This window comes from Panicum virgatum, chromosome 6N (assembly GCF_016808335.1).
Source record: "Panicum virgatum strain AP13 chromosome 6N, P.virgatum_v5, whole genome shotgun sequence".
Classification (NCBI taxonomy): domain Eukaryota; kingdom Viridiplantae; phylum Streptophyta; class Magnoliopsida; order Poales; family Poaceae; genus Panicum; species Panicum virgatum.
In genome coordinates this window covers 2,464,834-2,491,884 of record NC_053150.1, presented here as the reverse complement: position 1 = coordinate 2,491,884, position 27,051 = coordinate 2,464,834, and the positions used below count along the sequence as shown (strand labels likewise).

General features: G+C 53.6%; 1 long non-coding RNA gene across 1 annotated transcript; it reads left to right on the top strand.

The window, feature by feature from the left end:
* The first annotated feature begins 16,147 nt into the window (after positions 1-16,147).
* Positions 16,148-24,047, top strand: LOC120679882. Its single transcript, XR_005677373.1, has 3 exons — positions 16,148-17,517; positions 19,472-19,532; positions 23,404-24,047. It is a non-coding gene; the product is annotated as an uncharacterized LOC120679882 (long non-coding RNA).
* Positions 24,048-27,051: the final 3,004 nt, after the last annotated feature.

Sequence of the window (27,051 nt, the reverse complement as noted above, 5' to 3'; positions counted from 1 at the left end):
ACATGAGCGTGTATGAGGACTTTCCAGGGCATCACCTGCTCTCGGCTCGCAACCTCATCGCGTCGACGCCTGACAGCTCATACCCCTACTCCGCGGATGAAGGGTCTGTCCCCGAGCAGGGTCGTGCGAACCCGGAGTGGGATTACTCCGGGGTCCGCGATCTGGGAGCTTTCTTGTCATTTTAGGCTGCGGCAGACTATTGCCTCACCTGTTCTGACGATTCCAGCGAAGGGGACTATGCCAACTCGGGAATGCTTCATTGCTGTGCTAGGAGAGCACAACGACGACGACGATGTCGCGGCGGACGCGGCTCGCGCCGCAATGGCCGCGGCAGGAGCGACTGCAGCGCCTGGACCATCCACCCCGACAAACGCGGCAGAGCAGCAGGCACAGCTGGCGCAACTCCGGGGGCTTGAAGTCAAGCTTGACGATGAGCGCCAGCAAACGCAAAAGCTGCACCTCGCGCTCGAGCAAGGACATACCGGCCACAGAACGGGAGCTCAAGAAGCAGGACGTGTAGCTCGAGAGCTAATCCTAGCGGATGGCGGCGAAAAAAGTCCCCTGGCTTTGAACAGGGATAGCCAGAAGATCATCGCTGCAGCACTCCTGATCCGAGCTATGCCCGAGCCATCGACGCCCGAAGGTCACAATTTACGCCAAGAAGCGCAAGTCCTCCTCGAGGAAGCCGCGGTGCAGCAGGCCGAAAGCTCTGCGTCTCGAATGTGCTCGGTGGCCTCGGCAAGAGCTGGCGGGGCGGCACAGCAGGACCGTGAGGCCTCGGTACACACCCCACCAGCGGCGGGCGGTGCAAAGGCACCCACGGTATACGACCGTGTTAAGCTGACTCCTACAAGGGATCGCCTTCAGGACACGCGCGGCAATGCCTATGACGGCGACGCTCGCGACATCCTGAACCAGAAGAAGAAGGATGGAGCCACACATGGCTACCACCCTCGACGTGGTGGACACTTTGATAGCAGGGAGGATAGGAGCCCATCACCGGAGCCTCCGGGCACCCGTGTGTTTAGCTGGGAAATCCGCGCTGCTCCGTTCCCCCCCTCACTTTCGATAGCCCACCACGCTCACTAAGTATTCGTGAGAGACAGACCCTACACTCTGGCTCAACGACTACCGCCTGGTATGCCAGCTAGGTGGCGTGACTGATGACGCGGTCATCATTCGCAACCTTCCTCTGCATCTTGCAGACTCTGCACGCACCTGGCTTGAGCATCTTCCGGCCAGCCAGATCCACGACTGGTCCGACCTGGTCAAGACTTTCGTGGGAAACTTCTAGGGCAAGAGGAGGACTCCGACGAGGCCCTCGTTGTCACCCCTGATGGCAAAGGTCCTCGAGGCCCCACTCGAGGCGGCGGCTTGTTCGACGACATGCTCAAGAAGCCCTGCCCTTATCACAAGGGCAAGGTTAACCACACCCTCGAAGAATGTGAAATGCTCCGCAAGTACTTCAACCGTCACGGCCGAAAGGACGAGTCCAAGAAGGAAAAAGACAAGGAAGACAAGGGTGGCGACGGTTACCCCTCGGTCAAAAATGTGTTCTTCATCTTTGGTGGGCCAACGGCAAACATGACTGCTCGGCAGCGCAAGCGTGAGCGCCGAGAGGTCTTTTCCGTCACCAGGGCTACGCCATCTTACCTCGACTGGTCGGACGACACCATCTCCTTCAGCCGCGAAGATCACCCCGACTATATCCCAAATCCGGGCATGTACCCACTCGTTGTCGACCCCATTATCGGCAACACTCGGTTCTCCAAGGTGCTCATGGACGGGGGCAGCAGCCTCAATATCCTCTACGCACATTCCCTCGAGCTCATGGGGATTGGCTTGGACAAGCTGCGTCCCAGCGTGTCGCCGTTTCACGGCGTCGCGCCACGGAAGCGAGTCCAACCCCTCGGTCAGATAGACCTGACTGTCTGCTTCGGCACGCCGACGAACTTCCGCAAGGAGGTACTCACCTTCGAGGTGGTTGGGTTCCATGGGGCGTACCATGTCATACTGGGACGGCCATGCTACGCCAAGTTCATGACGGTCCCCAACTACACCTACCTCAAGATGAAGATGTCGGGCCCGAAGGGCGTCATTACCGTTGGTCCGTCGTTCGAGCACGCCTACGAATGCGACATCGAGTGCGTCGGGCGCGCCGAAGCCCAAGCGGAGGACGAGGCCCTCGCAGCCACCCTTGATAAGATGGCGAGCAAAGCTTTGGACTCCGTGCACCGACATGCAGGCAGTTTTGAGCCCGCAGAGGGTACTAAGAAGGTGCCCCTCGACCCGAGCCACCCTGTCGACAAGGCCCTGCAAGTCAGCGCCACCCTCGACAGCAAATAGGAGGTGGTGCTCGTCGACTTCCTCCACGCCAACGCAGACATCTTTGCGTGGAGCCCCTCGGACATGCCTGGCAAACCAATGGAGGTCGCCGAGCACTCCCTTGACATCCGACCCAACTCCAAGCCGGTGAAGCAGCGCCTGCGATGCTTCGATGAGCTCAAGTACCGGGCGATCGGTGAGGAGGTGCAGACACTTCTGGCGGCCGGATTCATCAAGGAGGTATTCCATCCCGAGTGGCTAGCTAATCCTGTGTTAGTTAAGAAAAAGAATGGAAATTGGAGGATGTGCGTAGATTATACTAGTTTAAATAAAACATGTCTGAAGGTTCCTTTTCCTTTGCCACGCATTGATCAAATCATTGACTCAACTGCGGGATGCGAACTCTTATCCTTTCTTGATGCCTATTCCGGTTATCATCAAATAAAGATGAAAGAGTCCGACCAGCTCGCGACTTCTTTTATCATACCCTTCGGCATGTATTACTATGTCACGATGCCATTCGGCCTCAGAAACGCCGAAGCTACATACCAGCGGTGTATGCTCCACGTGTTTGGGGACCATATCGGGCGGAACATAGAAGCATATGTCGATGATATCGTCGTAAAAACCAGGGAGACGGGCGACCTGGTAACCAATCTCAAGATCGCGTTCGACTGCCTAAGAGCTAAGGGGGTAAAGCTTAACCCAGAAAAATGCGTGTTCGGGGTACCTCGAGGCATGTTCTTGGGCTTCATTGTCTCCCAGCGAGGCATCGAGCCCAATCCCGAAAAAGTCGAGGCCGTCAGACGGATGGGACCAATCCGAGACTTGAAGAGGGTGCAGAGGGTCATGGGTTGTCTTGCAGCCCTCAGCCGTTTCATCTCGCGCCTCGGCGAGAAAGGCTTGCCTCTGTACTGACTCTTGAGGAGAACTGAACGCTTTTCGTGGACCCTCGAAGCCCAGGAAGCCCTCGATAGGCTGAAGGCATCGCTCACTCACGCCCCCATCTTGACACCACCGATAGACGGCGAGCCCCTCTACCTATACGTCGCCGCGATGACCCAGGTGGTCAGTGCGGTGATCGTTGTGGAGAGACAAGAGGAGGGTCATGCTCTGCCCGTCCAACGTCCGGTGTACTATATCAGCGAAGTGCTGTCCGAAACCAAGACACGGTATCCACAGATCCAGAAGCTGCTCTACACAGTGGTTCTGGCTCGGCGCAAGCTGCGCCACTACTTCGAGGGCCATCCCGTCTCCGTGGTCTCGTCTTTCCCTTTGGGGGAGATAGTCCACAACAGGGAAGCCTCGGGTAGAATTGCCAAGTGGTCGGTGGACCTAATGGGAGAAACACTCACCTACGCACCTCGCAAGGCGATTAAATCCCAAATTTTGGCAAACTTCGTTGCCGAGTGGACTGACACTCAACTGCCCCCACCACAAATCCAAGCGGAATGTTGGACCATGTACTTCGATAGGTCAGTGATGAAAACCGGAGCCGGTGCCGGCCTCCTTTTTATCTCACCCCTCAGAGTGCATATGCGCTATGTGGTTCATCTCCACTTCCCGGCATCCAACAACATGGCGGAGTACGAGGCCCTTCTCAGTGACCCCCGCATCGCCATCGAACTCGGCATCAAGCGCCTCGACGTGCGCGGTGACTCTCAGCTCGTCATCGACCAAGTGATGAAGGAGTCAAGCTGCCACGATTCAAAGATGGAGGCATACTGCAATGTAGTACACCGCCTCGAAAACAAGTTCGACGGCCTCGAACTCAACTACGTCCCACGCAAGTACAACGAGGATGCGGACGAGCTAGCCTAGATCGCGTCGGGGCGGACCACCGTTCCCCCGAACAACTTTGCCCACGACCTCGCCAAACCCTCCGTCGATTTCAAGGATCCGGAGGGGCCGGGAACCTCGACCGTCGAGCCCTCGGACAGGGACCCCTCGGCGGATGAGGCCGAGCCCATGGAAATCGAGACCTCCTCGACGGACGAAGCTGAGGCAATGCAGATCGATGAGGCCCCACATCAGCAAGATTGGTGTGACCATTACCTCGACTGGATCAACCGAGGGGTCCTACCCTCGGATCGTGCTCAGGCGCGATGCGTCACCAGGCGGGCCAAGTCCTTCGTCATAATCGATAGGGAGCTGTACAAGCGCAGCCCCTCGGGAGTCCTGCAACGTTGCGTTCCCATTCCCGAGGGAAGGGAGCTACTTCGAGACATCCACGCTGGAGTTTGCGGTCACCACCCGGCGCCACGAACCTTTGTGGGTAACACGTTCAGGCAGGGCTTCTCCGGCCCACGACAGTCGTTGATGCCACGGAGATCGTGCGAACTTGCTAGGGTTGCTAGTTCTACGCCCGTCAAACGCACCTCCCAGCTCATGCTCTGCAGACCATCCCCATCACATGGTCTTTCGCTGTGTGGGGATTGGACCTCGTCGGACCACTGCAGAGAGCGCCCGGGGGCTACACCCACTTGCTGGTTGCGATCGACAAGTTCTCCAAGTGGATCGAGGCTCGACCCATCACCAAGATCAAATCCAAGCAAGCCGTGCAATTCTTCACCGACATTGTCTACAGGTTCGGGGTCTCTAATTCGATCATCACGGATAATGGCACCCAGTTCACGAGCAAGAAGTTCTTGGAGTTCTGCGACGACTATCACATACGTGTGGATTGGTCGACTGTGGCGCACCCACAAACGAATGGCCAAGTGGAACGTGCCAATGGCATGATCCTACAGGGCCTCAAGCCAAGAATCTTCAACAAGCTGAACAAGTTTGGCCGAAGATGGCTCACGGAGCTACCCTTGGTCATCTGGAGCTTGAGAACGACCCCGAGTCGAGCCACGGGTTTTAGCCCGTTCTTCCTGGTCTATGGCGCCGAGGCCATCCTCCCCACTGACTTGGAATACGAGTCCCCGAGGCTCAAAGCCTACCAAGAGCACCTGAACCAGCAAGCACGCGAGGACTCGCTGGATCAGGTGGATGAGGTTCAAGACGTGGCGCTTCTACACTCGGCACGTTACCAGCAGTCTCTGCGATGGTATCAGGCGCAGAGGGTTCGACGTCGAGACCTCAACAAGGGAGACATCGTGTTGAGGCTTCGGCATGATAGCCGAGGGCGCCACAAGCTCACCCCGCCATGGGAAGGTCCGTACATTGTTGCAGAAGTCCTCAAGCCTGCACCTACAAACTAGCCAACAAGAAGGGCGAAGTCTTCACCAACGCTTGGAATATCCAACAGCTAGTCGCTTCTATCCTTAAAATTCCAAGCTATTTGTACATATTGTGTACTCGTATCTTAAAATTCCCGAGATAATAAAAGGGCGCGCTTCACTTGTAATTTTCTCGGGAGTCTTCTGAACCCTCGGGGGCTACGCCCTCGGGGGCTCGGATGCGCACGCAACACTGAGAGAGCCTTGGCTTTGCCCTCGTCAAAGCCGAGCCTCCCTCGGGGGCTACAACGGGGGGAACACCCAGATGTCCCCAAAACATCACGTTTTTTCCCGAAAATTTTTTCGCACCTAAGTCTCTCGAACACTTAGAAAAAAATGAACGCAAGGCGTAAACAACTCTGGCACGGGACCGGCCGAGCTGTGGGACCGCCTACGCCTTCGGGATACGGCATCCCCACTCACCTCCCTGTACCTAAGTAGTTTACAAATGCGAAAATCCTTGCAGAAGTTTATCTAAGCCACACGCAAGAGCGCGAGAAAATAAGTAGGGAAAAAATGACACATAAATACACACAAAGGCCTCGAACGGCCACTCTGTTAAGATATTGTCTTTATACAGTGAAACAAAATTAAGACAAAATCCTAACTTATCTACTTGGGCCTTGAAGCCCAGACTATCTACAGACTGCCCTCCTCCTCATTGCGCTTTCCTCGTCTTCGTCATCCGCGGCGTCGGGGAGGAGGTCACCCTCGAAGAGCGCAGATAGCATGGCAGCAGCACCCTCGGCACCGGCATCGGCCTGCTCCATAGCCTGGACCTTGGTGTCATCGTCGCCGTCAGGGACGATGTAGCCAGTCGCCAGGTGCTCGAAGTCGATGATGTAGTGCGTCGAGAACACCCCGAGGGCCTTCTACACGCCAAGGCGGAGGGCGCCTTTGAGCCGCTCGGTCACCCGATCGCCCAAGGATCTCAGGCGACCCGCCCGATGAGCCGCCTCACCCTCGACCTCCCGGCACGCGGCCACGGCGACTCCCTCCAGGTCCTCGTAGTCCTTTTGTACAGAGGTGTACACGACTTGGAGGGCCTCCTTCACCGCGGACTCGTCCGCCACCTTCGTCCGTAGCTCTGAGTGGAAACCAAGATAAGTTTCGACAAAGTTAAGTAAACTGAGCCTAGTCTCGGTACTTACCCACGACGCATTTTCTCTCTGCATCTATGTCCTCCCGCGCAGCTTTGAGGGCAGCCTCCGCGCGAAGGATGGCTTCCCCTGTCCCTTGGCGAGGGCACTCTTCTCCGTGAGGGAGATGGTCTGCTCCTCGAGGGTTCCCTCCTGCTGCTGGCACCGAGCCGCGAGTGCCTCCACTTGTTTGCGAAGAGCGGCCACCTGCAGCTCAGCCTCCCTGGCCCGCTGCTCAGCTGCCGCCCTCTGCGCGTTATGCTCGGTGGTGGCACGGGCGAGCTCGCGCTCCAAGTCGTGCGCCCGCACCTCCATCTTTGATGCCTAGGTGATGGCCTCGTTTAGCCGCATGCCTACGCTGGCGCTGTAGCGTTCGAGCCAGTCCACCCAGGAGTACAGCTGCGCCAGCTTGACGCTCTTGTCCCTTGACATGTTCATCAGCTGCTGCGAGCAAAAAGCATGAGCAAACATCGATGGCAAGGAACGTGCAAAGAACAATCGAGAGTAAACAAGAACAGGAAGGGTGCTTACCCGGGTGATATTGTGCTGCTCCTGCTAATGGTTCTGCACGACGTGTTGGAGGCCGGCGTCAATCGCCGCGCCGAGATCGAGCTGTTCTTGCCAAATTTCCACCTCTTCGTGCTCAGCGCGGATAAAGTCCTCGGGGACCCCCCCCGCTGGACGACCGCCCAGCTCGCCCCCTCGTTGGGTGGCTCGGACGATCCGGCTCCAAGGTTACCTGTGGAAACGACCGCAACATGGCCGCTTGCACTGGCCTCGCCAAGTGAGGCGTTCAAGGCAGCTTCCCTCGGGCCCTCGAGCTGCGGCTCCACCACCGGCTCCACCAGTGGTGCCGCCAGCTCCAACGTCGTGACCACTGGCTCCGCCACCGGCTCTACCAGCGGCATCTCCGCCACCGTCTTAGTGGCCCCAACGTTCCCGGCCTCCGTGGGCTCCGGGACGGGACCTCCTCTTTCCACCTGACTGACGGGCTGCTCCGATGCAGCCCCGTCGGCCCTCTCCTCTCCACCGGTGTCCGGCCGGGCGGCATCCTCCTTACCGCCTCAGCCGGTCTCCCCCTCGGCACCTTGGCCGGCTTCCTCCTCGGCGCTCGGGCGAATGGCGTCCTCCGTTCCATGCCGACCGACGTCATCCGCGCCCAATTGCGCGTGGGCCGATGCGGCCCCCCGGGCCATCGCCACCAAGTACTCTTTGGCGATCTCCTCCGACGTCCGAGGCCCCTCAGTTGGGGGCCGCGGCGCCGTCCCCGGCATTGCGGACCTCCCCGACCTAAGAGCCTTGGTGGGTATCAGCTGGGGGGAGCCGCGCCAACCTTCAGGCTGAGCCAAGAAGAAGGGAGTTCAGAACCGACGGAGAATAGAGACGTCGGATTAAAACAAAACATGAACAAAAGGGAAACTTACCTCGAGGCAGCGTCCAACTTGGGCTTCCTTGAGCCGCTTTTTGGGGCCTGCGTCGACCTGCTGGCTCCCGCCTAGCGACCACCGGATGCCGCACCCGGGCCGGTTTGACCCCTCGGCAGCAACACCTGTTCGAGGGTCCCCGTGTCCGGCTGCGCGGGTGACCCCTCGACCAGCGACCGTGCGCGCGTGTCCTCACCCTCGGCCCGCACCGGGGGCTCGGTGCCAGCCCGACGCTGGCCCGGCGACTAGCCCCCGGCCCTCTCCATGTCGGACTCGGGCCACATCGAGTAATCGACTTGGCCCGCCGCCGCCGAGGATGAGGAGTCCGCCTCCGGCGTGGAGTCAGGCGAGGGGATCGGCGACTTGCCCTCCCTCCCTCGCGCCCGGTTCTCCTTCTCCCTCGCCTCTCTTCCGTCCCTCTTCCGGTCGCGGCACCGCTTCTCCGCGTCCTTCCACTCCTTCTTCCTCTCCGCGAACTCGCAGTTCACGGCCCGAGTCTTGGGGAGCGGAGGCTCCGAGGGGTACCCCTGGTGCCGCACCCCCTGCGAACAAAGCTCGGATTAGGGAAGAAAGGCTACGTCGACACCGAGGGCTAGACATAACACTTACCACTTGAATGTACCCCTTGTCGGGGCGCATCACGATCTTCCAAAGGTCTCCGAGGTTGCTCGGAGACATGCCCACCACGTGCCCCGCCCTGTGGGCGGCGATGTTGCGAGAAAGCAGCTCCGCCGCCATCCGAGAGCCCTCGAACGGGGCCTCCTGCGTCATCTTGAAGAGAGGAAGCCTCCTCTCCATGAGAGGGAGCACCCTCCGCCGATGAAAGCCGGTGATGATGATGGCCGCCGTCAGCCCCTTGTCCGCCAGCCGTCGCAGGGCATCGGTGTACACCGATAGCCGGGCTTGGCGCTCGGGGGGGGGGCGACACCCCGTAACCCCAAACGTCCGGCTTATCCGCCAGGATCTTGCCGGAGTATGCCAGGGGCCGCCCGCCGTCGTTGCGGAGGTAGAACCACGCCTTGTCCCAGTCGTTGTTGTTGGTCGTCATTGTGCAGGGAATATAGGAGTCCTTCCTCGACAGCCGCAGATGAAGCGTCAGGCCGCCGGCGCGGACTGGCCTCCTCACCCCTTGCTCCACGAAGCTGATGAAGAGCTCGCCCCGGAACAAGTGTTTCCACAACTCCCAGTGCGCCTCAACCCCCAGCAAGCCCTCGCAGACGGCGATGAAGATCGCCGCCTGCGAGATGGCGTTGGGGGAGAAGTTGTGCAGCTCCACCCCGTAATGGTGGCAGAGCGCGCGCACGAACCGACAGGAGGGGACGCTGAAGCCCCGCTCATGCAGCCGCCCCAGACTGACGATGTAGCCGCTCAGGGGCCTCGGCTCCATCTCAGACCCTGGCGCGATCCACACCGGCCGCGCCGGGTCGATGTTCGGTGCCAGGAGTCCGCCGGCGACCAACGCCTCCAAGTACGCCTCATCGGCAGTGGATCTCCCCCAGGGCACTGGGTTGACCATCACAGGCTTCACCATGACGATGACGGAGGAAACAAGGGGTAGAAAGGGCTCGAACGAAGCAGAGGTGCCCTCACTACTTTCTTCTTTCTCTCGCTCGTTTTGCTCTAGAGTTCTGGCGCAGGACGGAGGAGGAAGAAGACGAAAGCAATGGCGAAAGGGAACCGATCGGAGTCCCCCACGCCTCCCTATTTAACCACGGCCAGCAGGCGGATTCGCCGCGGCGGTTCCGAATCTACCGCATTAAATGCGGTAGATATCGCTGTCCCTGACAGCTGGGGCCCACAATCGAGAGAACCCACGCGCGCGCGGAGTAACTATGGCGGAATGGTTATCGAAGCGGCCCTGGCGCGCTGTCGCGGGCGTCCCATCACTCTGCGGCAGCCCGCACCGTTCCGTCTGCCCGAAAACACCGCCTCAAATGGCGCGCCCACTCCGCACGCGCCGGCCCACGTCAGGAAGCGACCCAATGGCTCCGCTCCTCGCACCGAAGACCGCGGCAGAATATTCCCCCGCGGGAAGGGGGTTCCTTTCTAACTAAGGAACTCCCAGCCCGAGCCCAACTGATCAGGGGTTCGAATGTTGGCCCACCGAGGGTTCGACAGCCGCCCAGATCGACCGAGTCAGGGGCAACATGGGCATGCTCATACAAAGCCTAGCCTCGAACATGAGTTCGAGATGCCCTACGTTGTGTTCGAGGCCAGATGAAGGCAGCTAGAACGAGGGATCCCATCGAGGGAGAGCGTCGAGCCCTCCGACCCAATCGAACGGGACCGAGCCCTGCCTAGCGAACCTTTGCGAGCGCTTTATGAATGTGTCTCCGGACCACGAGCCGACCTCTATCGAATGGGGCACAGACGTTCACTCGAACCACCCGCTAACAGCTCACCGAAGCGACCATAGCTCGCCGCCGGGGCAAGGGTAGCATGGCTCGTTTCACCCCCTCCTCCTTGCGGAAAGGAAGACCGAGGGTCGTAACAAGAAGACGAGGGTTTCCCCTGATCGCCCCCACAGGCTAGGGCTCGGGGGCTCCTCGCACGTCTCGGCAAAAGCCGTGCTCTCGAATAAACCGGCTACTGCCCGGTGGTGAAGTCTCACATGACAGACATGCCCCCTTGCATGCTCGACGAGCCATCGGAATTGGTTCACAGAGGGTAGAAATTGCCTTGCCAACTGAAAAGAACGCCGATGCCAGCTGAAATAATGCCGAGGCTAGCTGAAACGAATGCTGAATGGCCAAATCGCCCAGTCAACCATGCAAACATGATGCTCACAGCCCTTGGGCGAGTGTTTCCACTCCCCCAAGGCCTCGGGGGGCTACACCCGCGGGTGCGCTGACGCGCCCCCACGAAGAGACTTCACAAATTTGAGGGACTAACCCTTTAAGTGTTAAGCAAGAAGAAAAAACCACGCCAAAGGAATAGGAGGCTTCATTGCTTCTTGCAAACAAAGATTACAAAGGGTTATCGGCTCAAGGCCGTCGAAAGATACAAACGCATTGCCACTTACGTGGCAATCTTTTCTGTCTTGGGGAGGAGCGAGCGCCGATGAAGAGCACCGAGTCCTTGACCGACATTGCGACCAGGCTGCTTGGGATTCATGAGAAGCAGTCCCCAGACCACATGGGTCCGAAAGGATACCCTTCTCGCAAGCTTTCTTCTAGCTTCTCCTCCACCGAAGACCTTGCGGGGGTCAAGCTGGCGGACAGCACCCTCGAACACCACCTCTCCGAGAGCAACCTTGTCGCCGACGGGGACGGTGCGCAGAACGGCGACGAAACCTGGCACCGCCACCGTGCCTGAGATGCCTCGCCATCCCTATAGGCTGGGGGACATCACAGAAGCAGACCCTTCACGGGCCCGATGTTCTTCTGCTGATCCCACTAAAGCTGAGGGATGTCCAGCACGCCCTCTCCAGTTATCGCCCGCCGCTCGCAAGAATTCTTCTAGCCTCAGACCTAAGGACATTGAACCACCCAGTCCGGGGGTTGGCCACAGAAGATGGGAGGAAACATTACAAGTTTAAGGGAGGTTAGGAGCAAGAGCAGGGAAGCTGGAGAGGCGAGGGAGTTCCCGGACCCCTATTTATAGCCAAGAAAGAGCATCAAGTCCAACCCGTCACGGGCACACAGCTTGGAATGCCCGTGAAGGCACAGCACACCACGAGCAAGAGATGCTCTCGGTTAGCGCATCCTGACGAGATGGAGCGAGGCAGAGCTGAGCCCCCAACTGCCGAGCGGCGCAGTGACAGCACTGTATGCTGCCCTCGGTCAGTGAGTCACGATGCGATCGCACGGGGTAAAGCCGAGCCCCTGCCCGCTGGACAGCATGATGTCGGCACTGGTCGCGGGGCAGCGAGCGTCATCATAGCTTTGACCCGCCCAGTGCGCCGACAGGACCCGCCGCTGAAGATAAAACAAAGGGGGGCACGCACCCCAGAGTACCTCTCCAGCGAGCGCACCTCCCCCTGCACGAATCGTCTAATCGTGCACAGGCTCGGGGGCTGCACCCACTGGACCACCCGCATGCAGCTGACAAAGAAAGCTGCGTCGACCGGTCATCCCGAGGGGCAGTTACCCATCCATATGATCCTTTGATCGAGTCTCTAATTCGACCAAAGGCTCGGGGGCTACTGTCGGGTACCATAATTAGGGGCACCCTGATTGCGGACTAAGACACCCCCAAATAACGCAAACACAAACCGAATGCTCGGCCCAAACCCTATCCAGGTGTGGGCGGCCCAAATACGCGCCGGGCCCACGGCCCAGCACCACGGTACGGCCCCTCTGAGGTTCCACCGATCGAGGGGCAATCTCCGACTCGCTCGAAGGCCGCCCGCTGAGGCCCCTCGATGCGAGGACGAACTCCGCCTCGCTCAAGGCCCCCTCAGTCAAGCCCTCCGCAGGGCCTCGGTGCGGGGGCAATCTCCGCCTCGATCAAGACCGCCCTCGGTGGGCTGGGGCTGCGGCTCAACCACTCGATAGGATGGGTGTATTTATGGCTCCACCACTCCGCGGTCAGGGCAGAGAGTCAGACAGTGTCAGCCACCATGCCGCACAACGGATATGGTCGGCGTCCCGTCCGCCTGCACCGCTCACTGTGCCACTGATTCCCGGCGTGGCGTGGATCAGAGTGACCCTATGCGGACAAGTCTGACACCGTCTCGCCACTGTGCTACCTATCCCTTGTACTTTTCTCTCCTGCAGGACCCTCGACCGGCATGGGCGACAACCCTCGAAGACAGTATGGCATTTGACCAAGGAGAAGCCACCCTTGGAAACACCCTCGGCGCCCTGCCTCGTCAACTCCATACCCAGCGTGCCTCTACAGCAAATGCCACGCCGCCGACTGGCGCCACAGGATAAGGACGCGCTCCGAGTATGATCAATGCAATTCGCAAGGACGACGACCACATCTGGTATCACACTCTACAGCACTCGGCGACAGGAGCTGCCAGCTGCTCTCCCCAGAAATCTCCCACGAATGTAACTCATCCCTCCTTGAGTATATAAGGGGAGGGAAGAGCTGACAACGACAAGTCTACCGGACTCACACGCGACGCTCACCCACACTCACTCTCCCCACTGGATATTGGCACTCGCCTCAATCAGACTCTAGCTCACCTAGAGACTTGGGAGCTTCCCTCCCTCTCTCGCTCAAGCTTGTACCCCCAAAAACAAGCACTCCGGTGTAAGATAATACAGTGCATCCCCCTCTGCTGGACGTACGGCCCCATCGGCCGGAACCAAAATAAATCTGGTGTCATTGTGTTTTCTCTTACATCAATCATCTAGAGATAGGGACACACAGCACATTTACTAGTTGGTGCCGGGCCGCGAGGTCCGAACACCGACACGTCCCATGCACTGATTCGTTGGATCCTCCGGAGATGGCGTTGATGATGTTGACCATGCTGCCGGAGGGTGCGTCACTTGCTCTTTCTAGTATCTGTCTTGGTTCAAGCTTAGGTGGTGGGGGTAAGGGCGTGGAGCTTCTTGACCATGTGTTGGCGTACTGCGGAGCGGGTAGCATCGGCATCGGCTGGTGCGAAGGTGGTGGCATGGATTGCTGCGAGGGCAATGACATTGGGGGTGTGTATGATGGGTTGTAGTTATAGATTGGTTATGAAACTGGCCAATTTGGTGTTGGGGTCCAAGTGGTGGGTGGGAGGGAAGCTTGTTGCTGTTGTTGCGAGGTGTAATTGGCTGGTTTTGCTGACAGGGGGTTCTGGCGCTCGAGCTCCGCTTTCCTTTCAATGGTGATGGGGCATTCATTGGTCCAATGGCCTTGATTTTTGCCATGGAAATAATAGAATGGTGTTTTTTTCTCTTCGCCCCCCCTTTTCTCTTCGGCCTTTCTAGTGACGGTCTTCGCGGTTGTATTTGTCTTCGCGGCTAGACTGGTCATCACGGCTAGACCTGTCTTCGCGGGTGGATCTGTCATCGTGATGGTCTCTGTCACTCCTGCTCTTATGATGCCTGGAGTCTCGCGACTCCTCTTCGAAAACATTGTTGACAATTTTCTGTTTCCTCGACTGATCGGAGTGCCATGGCTTCGAGTGCGACCTCTCACTATTCCGTGACTTCCTCTGCTCGTTCATCTCTTTGAGTCTTTGCCTCTTCCCGCGGTCAGATACGCAGTATTCTTGCATTATTTCAAACAGCTTGGTGACTGTCTTCGGCCTCCGCCGGGATAAGTATTCTCTGCATGGGCCTAGACTGATCTCTTTGACCACTGAGTCGATGATGCTTTGACCCGCAACGTCCGGGCCTCTTGCGCGAAGCTTTATCAAGCTCTGAAGGTACACTTGTAGGGTCATGCTTCCTTGCTTCAAGTTGTTGAAGTCACAGGATGTGACTTCGTCGGGCCTGACGGCTCGAAAACTTGCGCGCAACTGAGAACGAAGCTGATTCCATGATAGAATGCTTCCGGATGGTATGTTTGCATACCAGTGCTGGGCCAGGCCTCGCAGCGTGAGGACGAGTGCCTTCGCCTTGCACGCAGTGCCTCCTCCTGCTGCCTCTATGGTGGCTTCATACTTGAGGAGGAACTCTTTGGGGTCAGACTCGCCGTCAAACTGAGGCAGTACTACTGCGTTGAGGCGATGGGGCAATTGTATCTCCTCCAGTTCCTCGGATAATGGTGTCCTTCGCTGATAGCTTCTTCGGTAATGATCTTCGCCTTCCGACTCGAAACGATCAGAGATCTCTTTGATCGGTATGATCCTTGGGCGAACCCTTGGTGGCTCATGTTGCCTCAGGTTGGTTGCAACCATCTCCTTCGGTGGTTGTGGTGGTGGTGGTGGTGGTGCTTGCATTTTCTCAAGCAGCAGCCGTTGTGCATGTAGCTTCTCTTGCAGCGCTTTGCAGCGAAGCTCCTCCTCTCTTAACTTGTTGTACTGCTCTTGACGCTCTGCTTCAGTGAGCATGGTCTCCTTCCCCTTCGCTCTTGTTATCATCTATCGCTCCGAAGGCTCTGCTTCCAAGGCTTGCTGTTGAGCCCTTCGCGCCTCTTCGATGCGGGCATCGATGCGGCGCATCGCCGCGATGTCTTCGGCTGAGACGCCGAGGTCGAGGAGGTTGACTTCAAGCTGGTCCCGTTGGTCTGCATTGCCGCCGCTTCGTCCTGCGTCATCGTCGTCGTATCCTCCGAAGTGGTTCCGGTGCTTCCCCTCTTCTTCGTTGCCGCCATGTGGTGTATCGAACCAACGGGTAGGCGCCAAACTGTTGGTGGAGAATGCCTCCGGAACGGACGAACACAACAATAGTAGGGAATATGCGCACCGGACAAAGACAACAACTCAGAGGCAAACACAAAGGCTTCGCACAATCAAGCGAAATTCTCTCTCTCTATCCAATGTGTCCCATCAATGTACAGCGGTCGGGTATTTATAGGTGACGGTTCACCTACCAATTCCCGTAATTTACACCATAATACCCTCCAACAACTATATTCCCAGAATATTCTTAGGACGAGATGGTATTTTTACATCACATAGTGGATCACAGTTAGACTCTCTACTGTCCCCTGGGCCCAGCCCTGTGCGTCATCAATCGCCAGCCCGGTCTCCACCGCCTTCGGGAGCGCCGCCGTCATCGAAACCCTCAGGTCTCCACCCAAGGGCTTCGTCTCTCCACAAGACTTCGCCAGGTATCTTCGCCTGACTGCTTTGGCTCTTCGCTTGGCTTTGCCATATGGCTTCGCCGGATGTCTTCGCCTGACGGCTTCAACCCTTCGCTTGGCGAATGGTCCGTCCTCACTCCTCAGACTCCGACGGTCCGCGGGCCTTCGGTCGATGGCCGAAAGGTGGCGTCCCCAACAACGGGCCCGTGAGCTCGTGCTTGGGCTGAGGACATGGCACGACGAGCAGCCCAGCACGGCCCATTAGTATGTTCGGGCCGGGCCTGGCCTGATCTGTTCGTGCCCGGGCCAGCCCGGGCTCGGGCCGGGTGGCCCGAATAGCCGCAGATCGCACGTTGTACCAGCGTTCCCGTCCGATCCGCCTACCTCCCCCCGTCTCCTGTCTCTCACCTCTTCCCGCCCCCGTCCAATCCATTTCGCCCGGACGCCCTCCCCTCGCGCAGCCCCAACGTCCGGCGCCCTCTCCCTCCTCTTCATCTCCTGCGCCGCGCGTTCGGCACCGCCTTCCTCCACCACGAGCCGGGGCCCTCCTCCTTCGCCGCCACGGCGCCAGGGCGCGAGCCGCAGGCGCATCGTCCCGGCGGAGTCCATTTGCCACGCCCGCCGCCACCAACAGCGCGCGCTCGGCACCCCTCTCCTCCACGAGCTGCGGCACCCACCCCTCCTCCTCCGCCGCGCCGCCTGGGCGCGAGCCATAGGCGGATCGAGCCGGTGGAGTCCATCCGCTACGACCGCCGCCACCAACCGGATCCAAACGCCTCAGCCGATTGCGCGATGTCCCTCCATCCCGCAGGCTTCGGATGCAGTCGCACCTCTACGAGCCCCCACCTCCACCTCGCGCCGCCCCGCGCTCCAGAACCGCCGCTGCGCCGTCGACCCGCTGTGCAGTTGCGCCGCCATCCCTTGTTCATCCTCTCTCCTCCACCATCCTCGACGCGGCGCCATCCGTCCTGCGTCTGCTCGCCGAAGACGGGCAGCGTCGTCTTCCACCACGCCGACCTGATGGAGGGCTCGAGGAGGCTGGATCCAGGGCGTCCGCGGTGAAGGAGAGGAGAGGGATGGATGCGATGGCGACGACAAGCAAGGTGGCGGTGTGTGGGATGGTGGTCTTGGTGCTGTTGAAGGAAGGGGCATATGCGACACTGCTGGTGCCAGCGCCTCTGCAGGACAGAGCCAGGACGGGGCCAGGACCTCCATATCTTCTACCCCGTCATCCTCTCTTGCACCTTGGAAATCTTCCATAGGTTCATTCTCTTTTGTCGTGCCAAGAGATTTTCAAGCTGGTAAGGTCAATTGATATGATTTCTACTGTCTTTGTGTGTTCAATTCGTTATGATTGAAATCCTCAACTGGATTCACATGGTCAAGTGTTGGAGGTTTGTTTCCTGTTTGTGTTAAAATTTAAATGGATCTAGTGTGCAGTCTGCAGTAATGCTCATTTCAAGTTCCAGATGATTTTGATGGTAACAGCGGATAGTTTTTCTTTTTGGCTGTGTACAAGAGAACTGAAATTGGATTACCAATTTACCATGCGAAAGACATTGTGTTTGGAGAATGCCGCAAGATAATGCTCCTGCGAGCTTTATGTTCGAATCATGTATGTTTATCTTTGCTTATATCTCAGGAGAATACCGCATGAAAGGTTAGAGAAATGACCAGCAAAGTTGGACCTGTTGTATCAGTAGTGTTAATCTGTTAGAGGCTGAACCACACATTACTGTTTGAAGAGCACACTGAGGCTCTTGTTAGCAAGTAAGTTACCAAATGTGAACTAATCTACTTCATGCATCTCCTTAGCACGCCTCCTTATTTGCTTGTAGATTCTGATAGTTCAGTTTATCTATGTTGTGACAAATGAATGGATCAACTGGATCTATTACATTATTGTGCTACACATCTCATATCAGCTCATTATTCCATGAAATTTTGGTGAATCTCGTAATTGTTATGTGCTTGTAACCTTTTCATTTTGGCATGAGTACAGATGGATTCTTTATGTGCCCTACGGTGTATGTTTTCTCTACCATATAACTGATGCAGCTAACTTTTTTCCAATTATGTCATGACCATTGGTGCTAGAGGTTTTTTTTAGAAAAAATGGAGCGTGGACTCGTAGCTCTAGAATCTGCAAACTAAATCTGTTGTAGAAGAGGTATGCACTCTCCTGAGTTTTGTAGATGCATTTTTGTGGTCGTTAGACAAATATGGAATTGTTGTTCCTGCATGTGACACCAATTTACAGTTAGAATTTTGGATTCTTCATTACAGCCTCTATATAAACTTTATAAATTTTGAGACATTTGGCTCTCTTAAGTAAAAAAATTACTTATATATCTCTATAGGATTCCTCTTCATGGGAAAAAGAACAAACTAAGAAGTTTCAAGCCCTCCAATCTCTCCCTGATGTGCTTACATGAATGCCTTTGTAATCAGTCTCATGCTTGCCTTTGATTTTTCTGGTCGTGCCGGATTTGCCTCACGATAACAAACCAAGAAGTTTCAAATTCTATTCATTTTTCTATCCTTGCGCGAGTCGTCTTTAATTTTTTGGATAATGATAGGTTCAATTTTTTTGTTTGAGAAATGGATGATCGATACATTTGACTGACACAAATAATAGATGATAGTTAGTTCATTTTATAGAGGAGCATGTAGGCTTTCAGGCTGAAGTTAGGTTAGTAGCTCACTTCAGCAGTTTTCTATGGTCAAACCTATCAGCACCTTTTTGATCTGCTTGTGTTGCACCTTGAAGCAGGGCACTAGGAGTCATGGATCAGAGCTGAACTCTGATCTCATCTGATACCAGCATAGAAATCTCTTGGTTTTTGCTAACAGATTGTTACTTATTTTGCATATTCGTGTCTAGCCACCTTCTCGGTACTCTGCCATCTTTTTGTTTATCTGTCCGCCATTCGCTTCAACTCCAGCGATAACCATGAGCCACACCATCGCCGGTCCTAATAATCCTGGTTCTAGCTTGCTTAGAAGTTAGAAGACACCATATAAGCAATGTTTATTCTGCCATGATGCCTCCATTCACCTTGCAAGCAAGCAGCAGGGATCAATGTGCTCAATATGTATCATGCACTCCTGTAATAATGTTGGCCTCCTGATTTGGTCGGAGAAGTGGTGCTGCTCCTGACTCAATGCACTAGGAGGTTAGATGAGTATTTCCATAAGTTAGGTCATTTCTCTTTTCTCCTGACTCTCTCTCAGTTTGACTGTTTGTCATGTGAGTAGATCATCAAGCCTATATAAGTGGTTTCTTTTGATCCTTTAACTGCAATCTGCTATATTATTCATTTGTATCGTCCTTGTGCAACTCAAGAGATTTCTATGCTAATCCTATATGAGATTGTCCGAGCAATTATCCTTTTGTGTGCCTAGAAAACAAATGTCAAGTTGATCGTGTTTTTCAGATGGTGTCGTAATTTTGTCAGTACACTTGAGTACTAGATGTTGCCTAAAAAGTTTTTTTTTAGTTTATTATTCCACTGAGATGCACTTCTCCCTTGCCCCATATATTCCATTGTGGCCAATTATTTGCATTTCTTTGTGTAATTATTCTATTATTTACTGTTACCAGAAATCTAGCATTGAAATATGCTAAGGTAGCAATTTTGGTAAGCCGTCAAAGCAGCTCCAGGTTTTACTTTGCTATTGGCCACTTGCTTGACCTTGAATATTTCATTTGTTGGGATTGCAGGTCAAGCTACATGATGGGTTATAGTGAGTTTCCGACGAGCTGAAGTTCACCATCAAATTAGGTGAGGCTATGTCTACTGTTGTTGAAGTGTGACTGAACTGAAATGCATATGTATCTGAATTTCAACAACAACAACAACAACATAGCCTTTTTTCCCAAGCAAGTTGGGGTAGGCTAGAGATGAAACCCAAAAGAAATAAGTTCAAGGTTCAGGCACATTGATAGCTAGTCTCCAAGCGCTCCTATCCAAAGTTATCTCTTTAGAGATATTTCAATCCTTAAGGTCTCTCTTAACCGACTCATCCCACGTCAGTTTAGGTCTACCTCTACCCCTCTTTACATTATCGACCCGCTCAAAAACCCCATTACGCACCGGCGCCTCAGGAGGCCTTCGTTGGACATGTCCAAACCATCTCAGTCGATGCTGGGTAAGTTTCTCCTCAATTGGTGCCACTCCGACCCTATCCCGAATAACTTCGTTCCGGACTCTATCCCTCCTTGTGTGCCCGCAAAACCACCGCAACATCCGCATCTCTGCTACACTCAGTTGCTGGATATGTCGCCTTTTTGTAGGCGAACATTTAGCACCGTATAGCATCGCCGGACGAACTGCTGTCCTATAGAATTTGCCTTTTAGCTTTTGTGGCACCCTCTTGTCACAAAGGATGCCAGAAGTTTGCCGCCATTTCAACCAGCCAGCTGAAATTCTATGCCTAACATTTTCATCAATGTCGCCATCCTTTTGTAGCACCAATCCTAAATACCAAAAAGTATCCTTCTGGACCACCACTTGTCCATCTAGACTAACATCTCCCCCCTCATGCCTAGTCGCGCTGAAATCGCAAATCATGTACTCGGTCTTGGTCCTACTAAGTCTGAACCCTTTCGACTCTAACGTGCGTCTCCACAGCTCTAACTTCCTGTTAACCCCTGCCCTACTCTCGTCAACTAGCACCACATCATCAGCAAAGAGCATACACCAGGGGATCTCACCTTGTATATCCCTTGTGACCTCATCCATCACTAAAGCAAATAAATAAGGGCTCAATGCTGACCCCTGGTGTAGGCCTATGTTAATAGGAAAGTCAGTGGTGTTGCCATCACATGTCCGGACAAACGTCGTCGCATCCTTGTACATATTTTTAATTAGGGTAATGTACTTAGTTGGGACTTTGTGCTTCTCCAAGGCCCACCACATGACATTTCTCGGTATTTTGTCATATGCCTTCTCAAGGTCAATGAAGACCATGTGCAAGTCCTTCTTTTGTTCCATATATCTCTCCATCAATTGTCGTATTAAGAAAATCGCCTCCATGGTTGACCTTCCAGGCATGAACCCATATTTATTTTGGGTCACACTTGTCACTCTTCTTAGGCGATGCTCGATAACCCTCTCCCAAAGCTTCATCGTATGGCTCATCAGTTTAATCCCACGGTAGTTAGTACAACTTTGAACATCACCCTTGTTTTTGAAGATATGTACTAATATACTTCTCCTCCATTCTTCCGGCATCTTGTTTGACCGAAAAATGAGATTTAAAAGCTTAGTTAACCATACTATTGCTCTATCTCCTAGGCATCTCCACACCTCAATGGGAATACCATCAGGGCCATCGATTTACCTCCCTTTATCCTCTTCAAAGCCTCCCCGATCTCTACCTCTTGAATTCTCCTCACAAAACTTCTGTTGGTATCGTCAAAAGAGTCATCTAACTCAAGGGTAGGGCCCTCACTCTCCCCATTAAACAACTTGTCGAAGTACTCTCTCCATCTATCCATGATCTCCTCATCCTTCACTAGCAGTCGATCTGTCCCATCCTTAATGCATTTGATTTGGTTGATGTCCCTTGTCTTCCGCTCGCGGATCCTAGCCATCCTATAAATGTCCTTCTCCTCTTCTTTCGTGCCTAGCCGCTGATACAGGTCATCATACGCCTTACCCTTTGCTACATTCACAGCTCGCTTTGCAACCCTCTTCGCTAATTTATAGCCCTCGATGTTGGCTGCACTCTTGTCAAGGTGGAGGCGCTTGAAACACTCATTCTTCTCCTTAATAGCCCTTTGCACCTCGTCATTCCACCACCAGGTGTCTTTCCCCTCCTGTTTGCCTCCCCTACTCACGCCAAACACCTCTGAGGCCACCTTCCGAACACATGTGGCCATCTTTAGCCACATGTCATCTGTGTCTTCTGCTTCTTCCCAAGGCCCCTCACCTAGCATCCTTTCCTTAAACGCTTGTGCCGCTTCCCCTCTAAGCTTCCACCACTTTGTTCTCGCAATCTTGGCACATTTGTCCCGGTGGACATGTACCCGAAGACGAAAGTCCGCCACCACAAGCTTGTGTTGAGGGACAACACACTCTCCAGGTATCACCTTACAATCTAAGCAATCACGTCTATCCTTCATCCTAGCAAGGATAAAGTCGATCTGGCTCGAGTGTTGTCCACTACGAAACGTCACAAGCTTGTGTATCTGAATTTCAGCTTCAAATATACATCCTCTTTCATGCTGCTGTGATATCTGGCTATTTTATTGTTGCTATTAGAAATAGCTGCACTTATGTAGCTTTCACACAACATTACTGCTATAATTGCAATGCACGAGCTTTTGGTTATCAATCGGTATCAGCACTGATGGGTGTTGGGTTTAGTCCCACATTGGAAATTAATGTAGGGGAGTACAACATATAAGACCAAGCAATCCTCACCTATCAGACTAGTCTTTTGGGTTGAGTTAGGCCCATTATCTTAATTCGTTGTGCTCCGTTATGTCTAGGCCTCCATATAATTTCTAACAAGTGGTATCAGAGCCCATGAGCTAACAATCTCTTTCACACGTTGACGGGGGAGCCCGTTATCTCCGTTCAATCTCTTTCACACGTTGACGGGGGAGCCCGTTATCTCCGTTCAATAGTCACGTCTTTGTGACATTGGAGATGAAATTACTCTTGTGACGGGGGAGCTCGTTCGGATCCACATTTGGAGAGTTTAAAAAATTGGCATCTCCGTTCGGATCTAAAAAAACTTAAGGCCCGTGATGATGCCTTCTAATAGAAGATTTGGGCCTAATGTGTGACCGGGGGAGATTGTTGGGTTTGGTCCCACATTGGAAATTAATGTAGGGGAGTACAACATATAAGACCAAGCAATCCTCACCTATCAGACTAGTCTTTTGGGTTGAGTTAGGCCCATTATCTTAATTCGTTGTGCTCCGTTATGTCTAGGCCTCCATATAATTTCTAACAATGGGTGTCAATGGGTATCAATGCACACGACTGTTTATTTATCTTGCCGTCTTAATCTATCAGATAATTTGGAGTTGGCTGCTATATATGCACAGAAAAATTGAACCCTCACAATATCTAAGTTTCTGAGTGGCAGTAATACTTTCAAGTAGTTCTCGGTTCTTACATTTTGGGTCATTTTGTCTAGGAAGGTAGCAAAATGGAACATAAGTTATGTGCAATAATTATTTAAATTGTTCAACGCGCAGTTCATAGTCAAATGCAATGAACTGATTGTGCCTACATTTTTATGGTTGAAGAGAGTATTACCTAAGACATACATGCCTGAGTGTTTGCAAATCCTGTGAACTCCCCAACCCTGCAGCTTGTTGCTTCGGTTCTGCAACTACAAAGAGCAGTGGATATTAAACTAGGGATGTGCCTGAGTTTAGGACGGTGTTGTTTATGGAAAATAATATTGCTTGGTATGCCATTTTCGGATCAAACTTATCAGGCGCTCAGCTTCCCTAATGGCCACATCAATGACAAAGGCATATTTAAACTTTTACTGTGTCTTGAATTATTAAGTCAACAAGAGACATATCTTAACTTTATAGATTTGTTGCCCCTACATTGTCACTGTATGTAATTTATCTTGAAATTTGTACATTGGTCATATGCATGGTTTTTATTAGGTTTTATTGTGTAGGAAATAATTCTAGACAAGGTAGTGGTTGCTGGGGCAGGAGATTGCAAGGGAGCAGCTGGATAGTCGAGAGTCATTGTAGCCTCACTTATGGATGGCTAGATTAGCCCATTTCCTGTTCCGCCTATCCACTATACACCATATTTTTAAAAGAAACTTTCAATGTAGTATAGGATACAATGACTTTGCTACATTTCAGTCGGTACCAAAATAAAAAGGCAAGTGTTTGTCAGATCCAAATGAGTAATACTTAGTCACATTAACGGATTTGCTAGAGGGCAGCACACTCTGGTTCACGTTTTTGTATATTTTGCTCCGATTGGCTGCTGTGTTTGTCTTCCTATAATGTTTTCAGTCTTTTGGAATTTGCACTAGTCCTTGCGTATAAATTTTGGCTGAATTTTAAATAATACATGGAAGTTTGCAAATAGTTCTGGATTGAACTTCAGGGTGCTCACCCAACTAACATGCTTGAATGTAGATATACACAATTTTGATTTTGGGATGAGATAAACAAATATGTATTTCTATGGGAGGTAGAAACTAATAGTTGCCAATATTTTTGTATTTCTTGAGTTGTATTTTACATAAGTCTTTACAAATATAAATATATCTTGCAAATAATTTGAGCTAATACATTTGTTGTCCGTAGAATCGCACGGGCACTGACCTATGAGGTTAGAAGCCAGTTGTTTGGATTTGATATCATGTTTGGATTTGATATCATGGCGTACCTTGGTTTGATTAATTTTAAAAGAATTATGTAACGCTTGTTTGTGGATATCGTTAAATTTGAAAATATCATGTGTTGCCCATAATTTATGTATTGCTATGAAATTTTATGCCGCCCATAGCAACGCACAGGCACGGACCTAGTAAATAAGTTTTTTTAGTATTAGTTCGATGCAATCCAATCAATTTTAGTATTAGTGGAGATGCACTTCCTCCGTTCCAGCCAAATTGATTGACTAGTGGAGATGCATACAACAAGAGTACGGCGACCAGGACGAACTGTCCCAAACTCTGGACCTGCATTTCCTCCGTTCCAGCCATCAGGGCCGGAGTGTGTCTGAATTCTGAAATTTGGCGATTTCCCTCGCGGAAGCTATCAAGAACGATAACTGAATTGCATCGTACGATACACATCCAAGTTTTATTGTGAAAATTCCTTCGTTCCGAACAGACCCTCATCCAAGGGTAGATTAGGTTGAACACACATGTATGCATTCACATTTGACACCAGTGACCACCAGAGCCCAGAGGTGAGAGGTCATCACACAAAATCAGTGCCATGAGGCAGTGGTTAACTACTAGTAGCAGATTGCTCCTAACTACTTCTACAGGTGAATTAAAAAGGAGGCAACCGCTTACTAGAAGCAAGCTCCTGAGGAAGGAGCTGGAACTCAAACAAGAAACGATGGCAGCTACCAAGCTTGTAGCCGATCACTAGTCGTCACTCCAGCTGACAAGTAATAACAGGAGGCTGACTTGTCTCTGTTATTCATGATTTTTTTGCTAAATCAGATCATTTGAACACCATTCTTCTAGATCATGCAGAAAAGAATCCACCTTATCACACACAAACACTAGTCACTCGTCCATTCATGCAGAATTGCAAGTTGAGTTTGGCAAGGAGTTCAGGAAGCGATTGACCTTTTTGGTTCTTACCACTCGGTTTTCTTGCCTGTACACCGAAAATCGGACCGAAAACAACCAAGTGGATGATGTGTCATTATTCTATTTGATGGGAAAACTTACTGAAATTTTTTTCACCTTTTTAATTGTTTTTTATCCGGTGGGTGAGTAGATAGTCAGGCTGAGTAAGATGGTTTGATACAGATCATTGATGATGAATGATGAGTAATAGGATGATCATTGCATGCCGCTGTACGCGGTCGCCGGCGTTTGAAAATCGCCGTGGAATTTAGGGTCGTCGGCGGCGAGGTACGTCCGGCCACCTGCCACGGACCGACATGTCCCTCTATTCAAGTCCGCCGTGTGTTCTTGAATGCCGGACCTGTCCCTCAGATTCGGAGCCTGCAGAGTGCATGGAATTCCAGCCATTTCCCAAAGGACAACCACCGGCTTCGTGGCAACGGCAGTCAGTCAATGGCGCCAACTACCAAACCGTCACCTCGTAAATGCCCAGCACGCGCCAAGCATGCCCCAATTTGCATCCGCCATTCAAAATCCGTCAGCAACACAAGACGACCACTGCCCCAAACTCGGGACCTGCAGTTGTTCCGCTCCAGCCATGCATCAGGGCCCGCCGGAGTGTGTCTGAATTCTGAAATTCGGCGAAGCTATCAAGAATGATATATAACTGAATAGCATTGGTAGGAAACGCATGCATTTTATTGTGGAATTCCTTGGTTCCAAACGGACAAGGGTAGATTAGGAGGCAACAGCTTACTACAAGCAAGCTCCTGAGGAACGAGCTGGAACTCAAACAAGAAACAATGGCATCTAGCAAGCTAGTAGACAAGCCTTGGCCATATCTGCATCGGTAGACATATAACCCCAGGGGGGCGACGGGCCGAACCCCTGCCGCCGCCGCCGCCCCAGCAGGCCACCCCGCCACCGGAGCGGCTCGACGGCCAACAAGCCGAACAGCCGCGAGGAAGGTGGCGGCCGGGCAAGCTCCACCTCCCCCACCCCCACCCATCCGCCGCCGTCGGAATTCAAGAGGAGGACGGCCGGATCTATCGTCTCCAAGGCCAGATCCACATCCCTCATGGCCAGATTTGGTGTCTCCAGGTGATTCCCCCGCCGTCGGCCGGATCCGGTGTTCCGGTCGCCGGATCCGTCGCCTAACCTGTGGTGCACCCGGTCCTCGACGTGCGTCCGAGCCAGGTGCCCGTTCTTCCCCAAATCCGTCGTCTCGTGATCGGATCCGTCGCCTCCATGGCCGGATTCGGTTCTCCTTGACCGGATCTAGCCATCCTGAGGGTGGATTCCACCACCCCCAAGTCCGGTCCGTGGTGGTGTGCATGGCTGCGCCGCCGGCGCCCCCCACCTTCTCAAGCGGCGGGATCCGATGGCCAGATTGACGGCCCGAGCATTCCACCGCGTCGACGGCCGTCTCGGTGGCGCACGGAAGTCACACCGCAGCGACGGCGGCGAGCGTTAGGAGTGCCAGGCGAAAGCTTTGTTTGGTACAATTTGTGCCGACTCCGGCAACAACGACGCCACTGGTGCTGTGTCCCTCGTTGGAGGTGTTGCTGAGGCACTCCTACTCATCGCCAGAGACCTTGCAAGGAAGTGTCTCATGATTCGGACCTCACGCCGCTAGCATATCCGATGCCGGCGGCAGCACCTCACGCCGCTCGTGCATAAGCTGCAGGCGGGGGTGCCCAAGGAGGAGGTCGAAGAGGAGAGGATGGGGTCGCAGATCCAGTGGCGACTTCCCGTCTTCGCCGTCACGACGACGGCGGCCGTTGCTCACGCATTCTAGCAGTGAGCAACGACCTCTCTTTCGTCGGGGACATGTGCTTCTCCAATGGCGACCATTCGGCGTCGCGATGCACCTTGGCGACCCGATAACGCAAAGAGTCGGCGGCATATCCATCGCCGGATCTGTTCCACATTCTGGTTTTTGGATCGAGCGTGGACCGTTTTATGAGCTGCAGTAGGGGATGTCTGGAAGGCGAC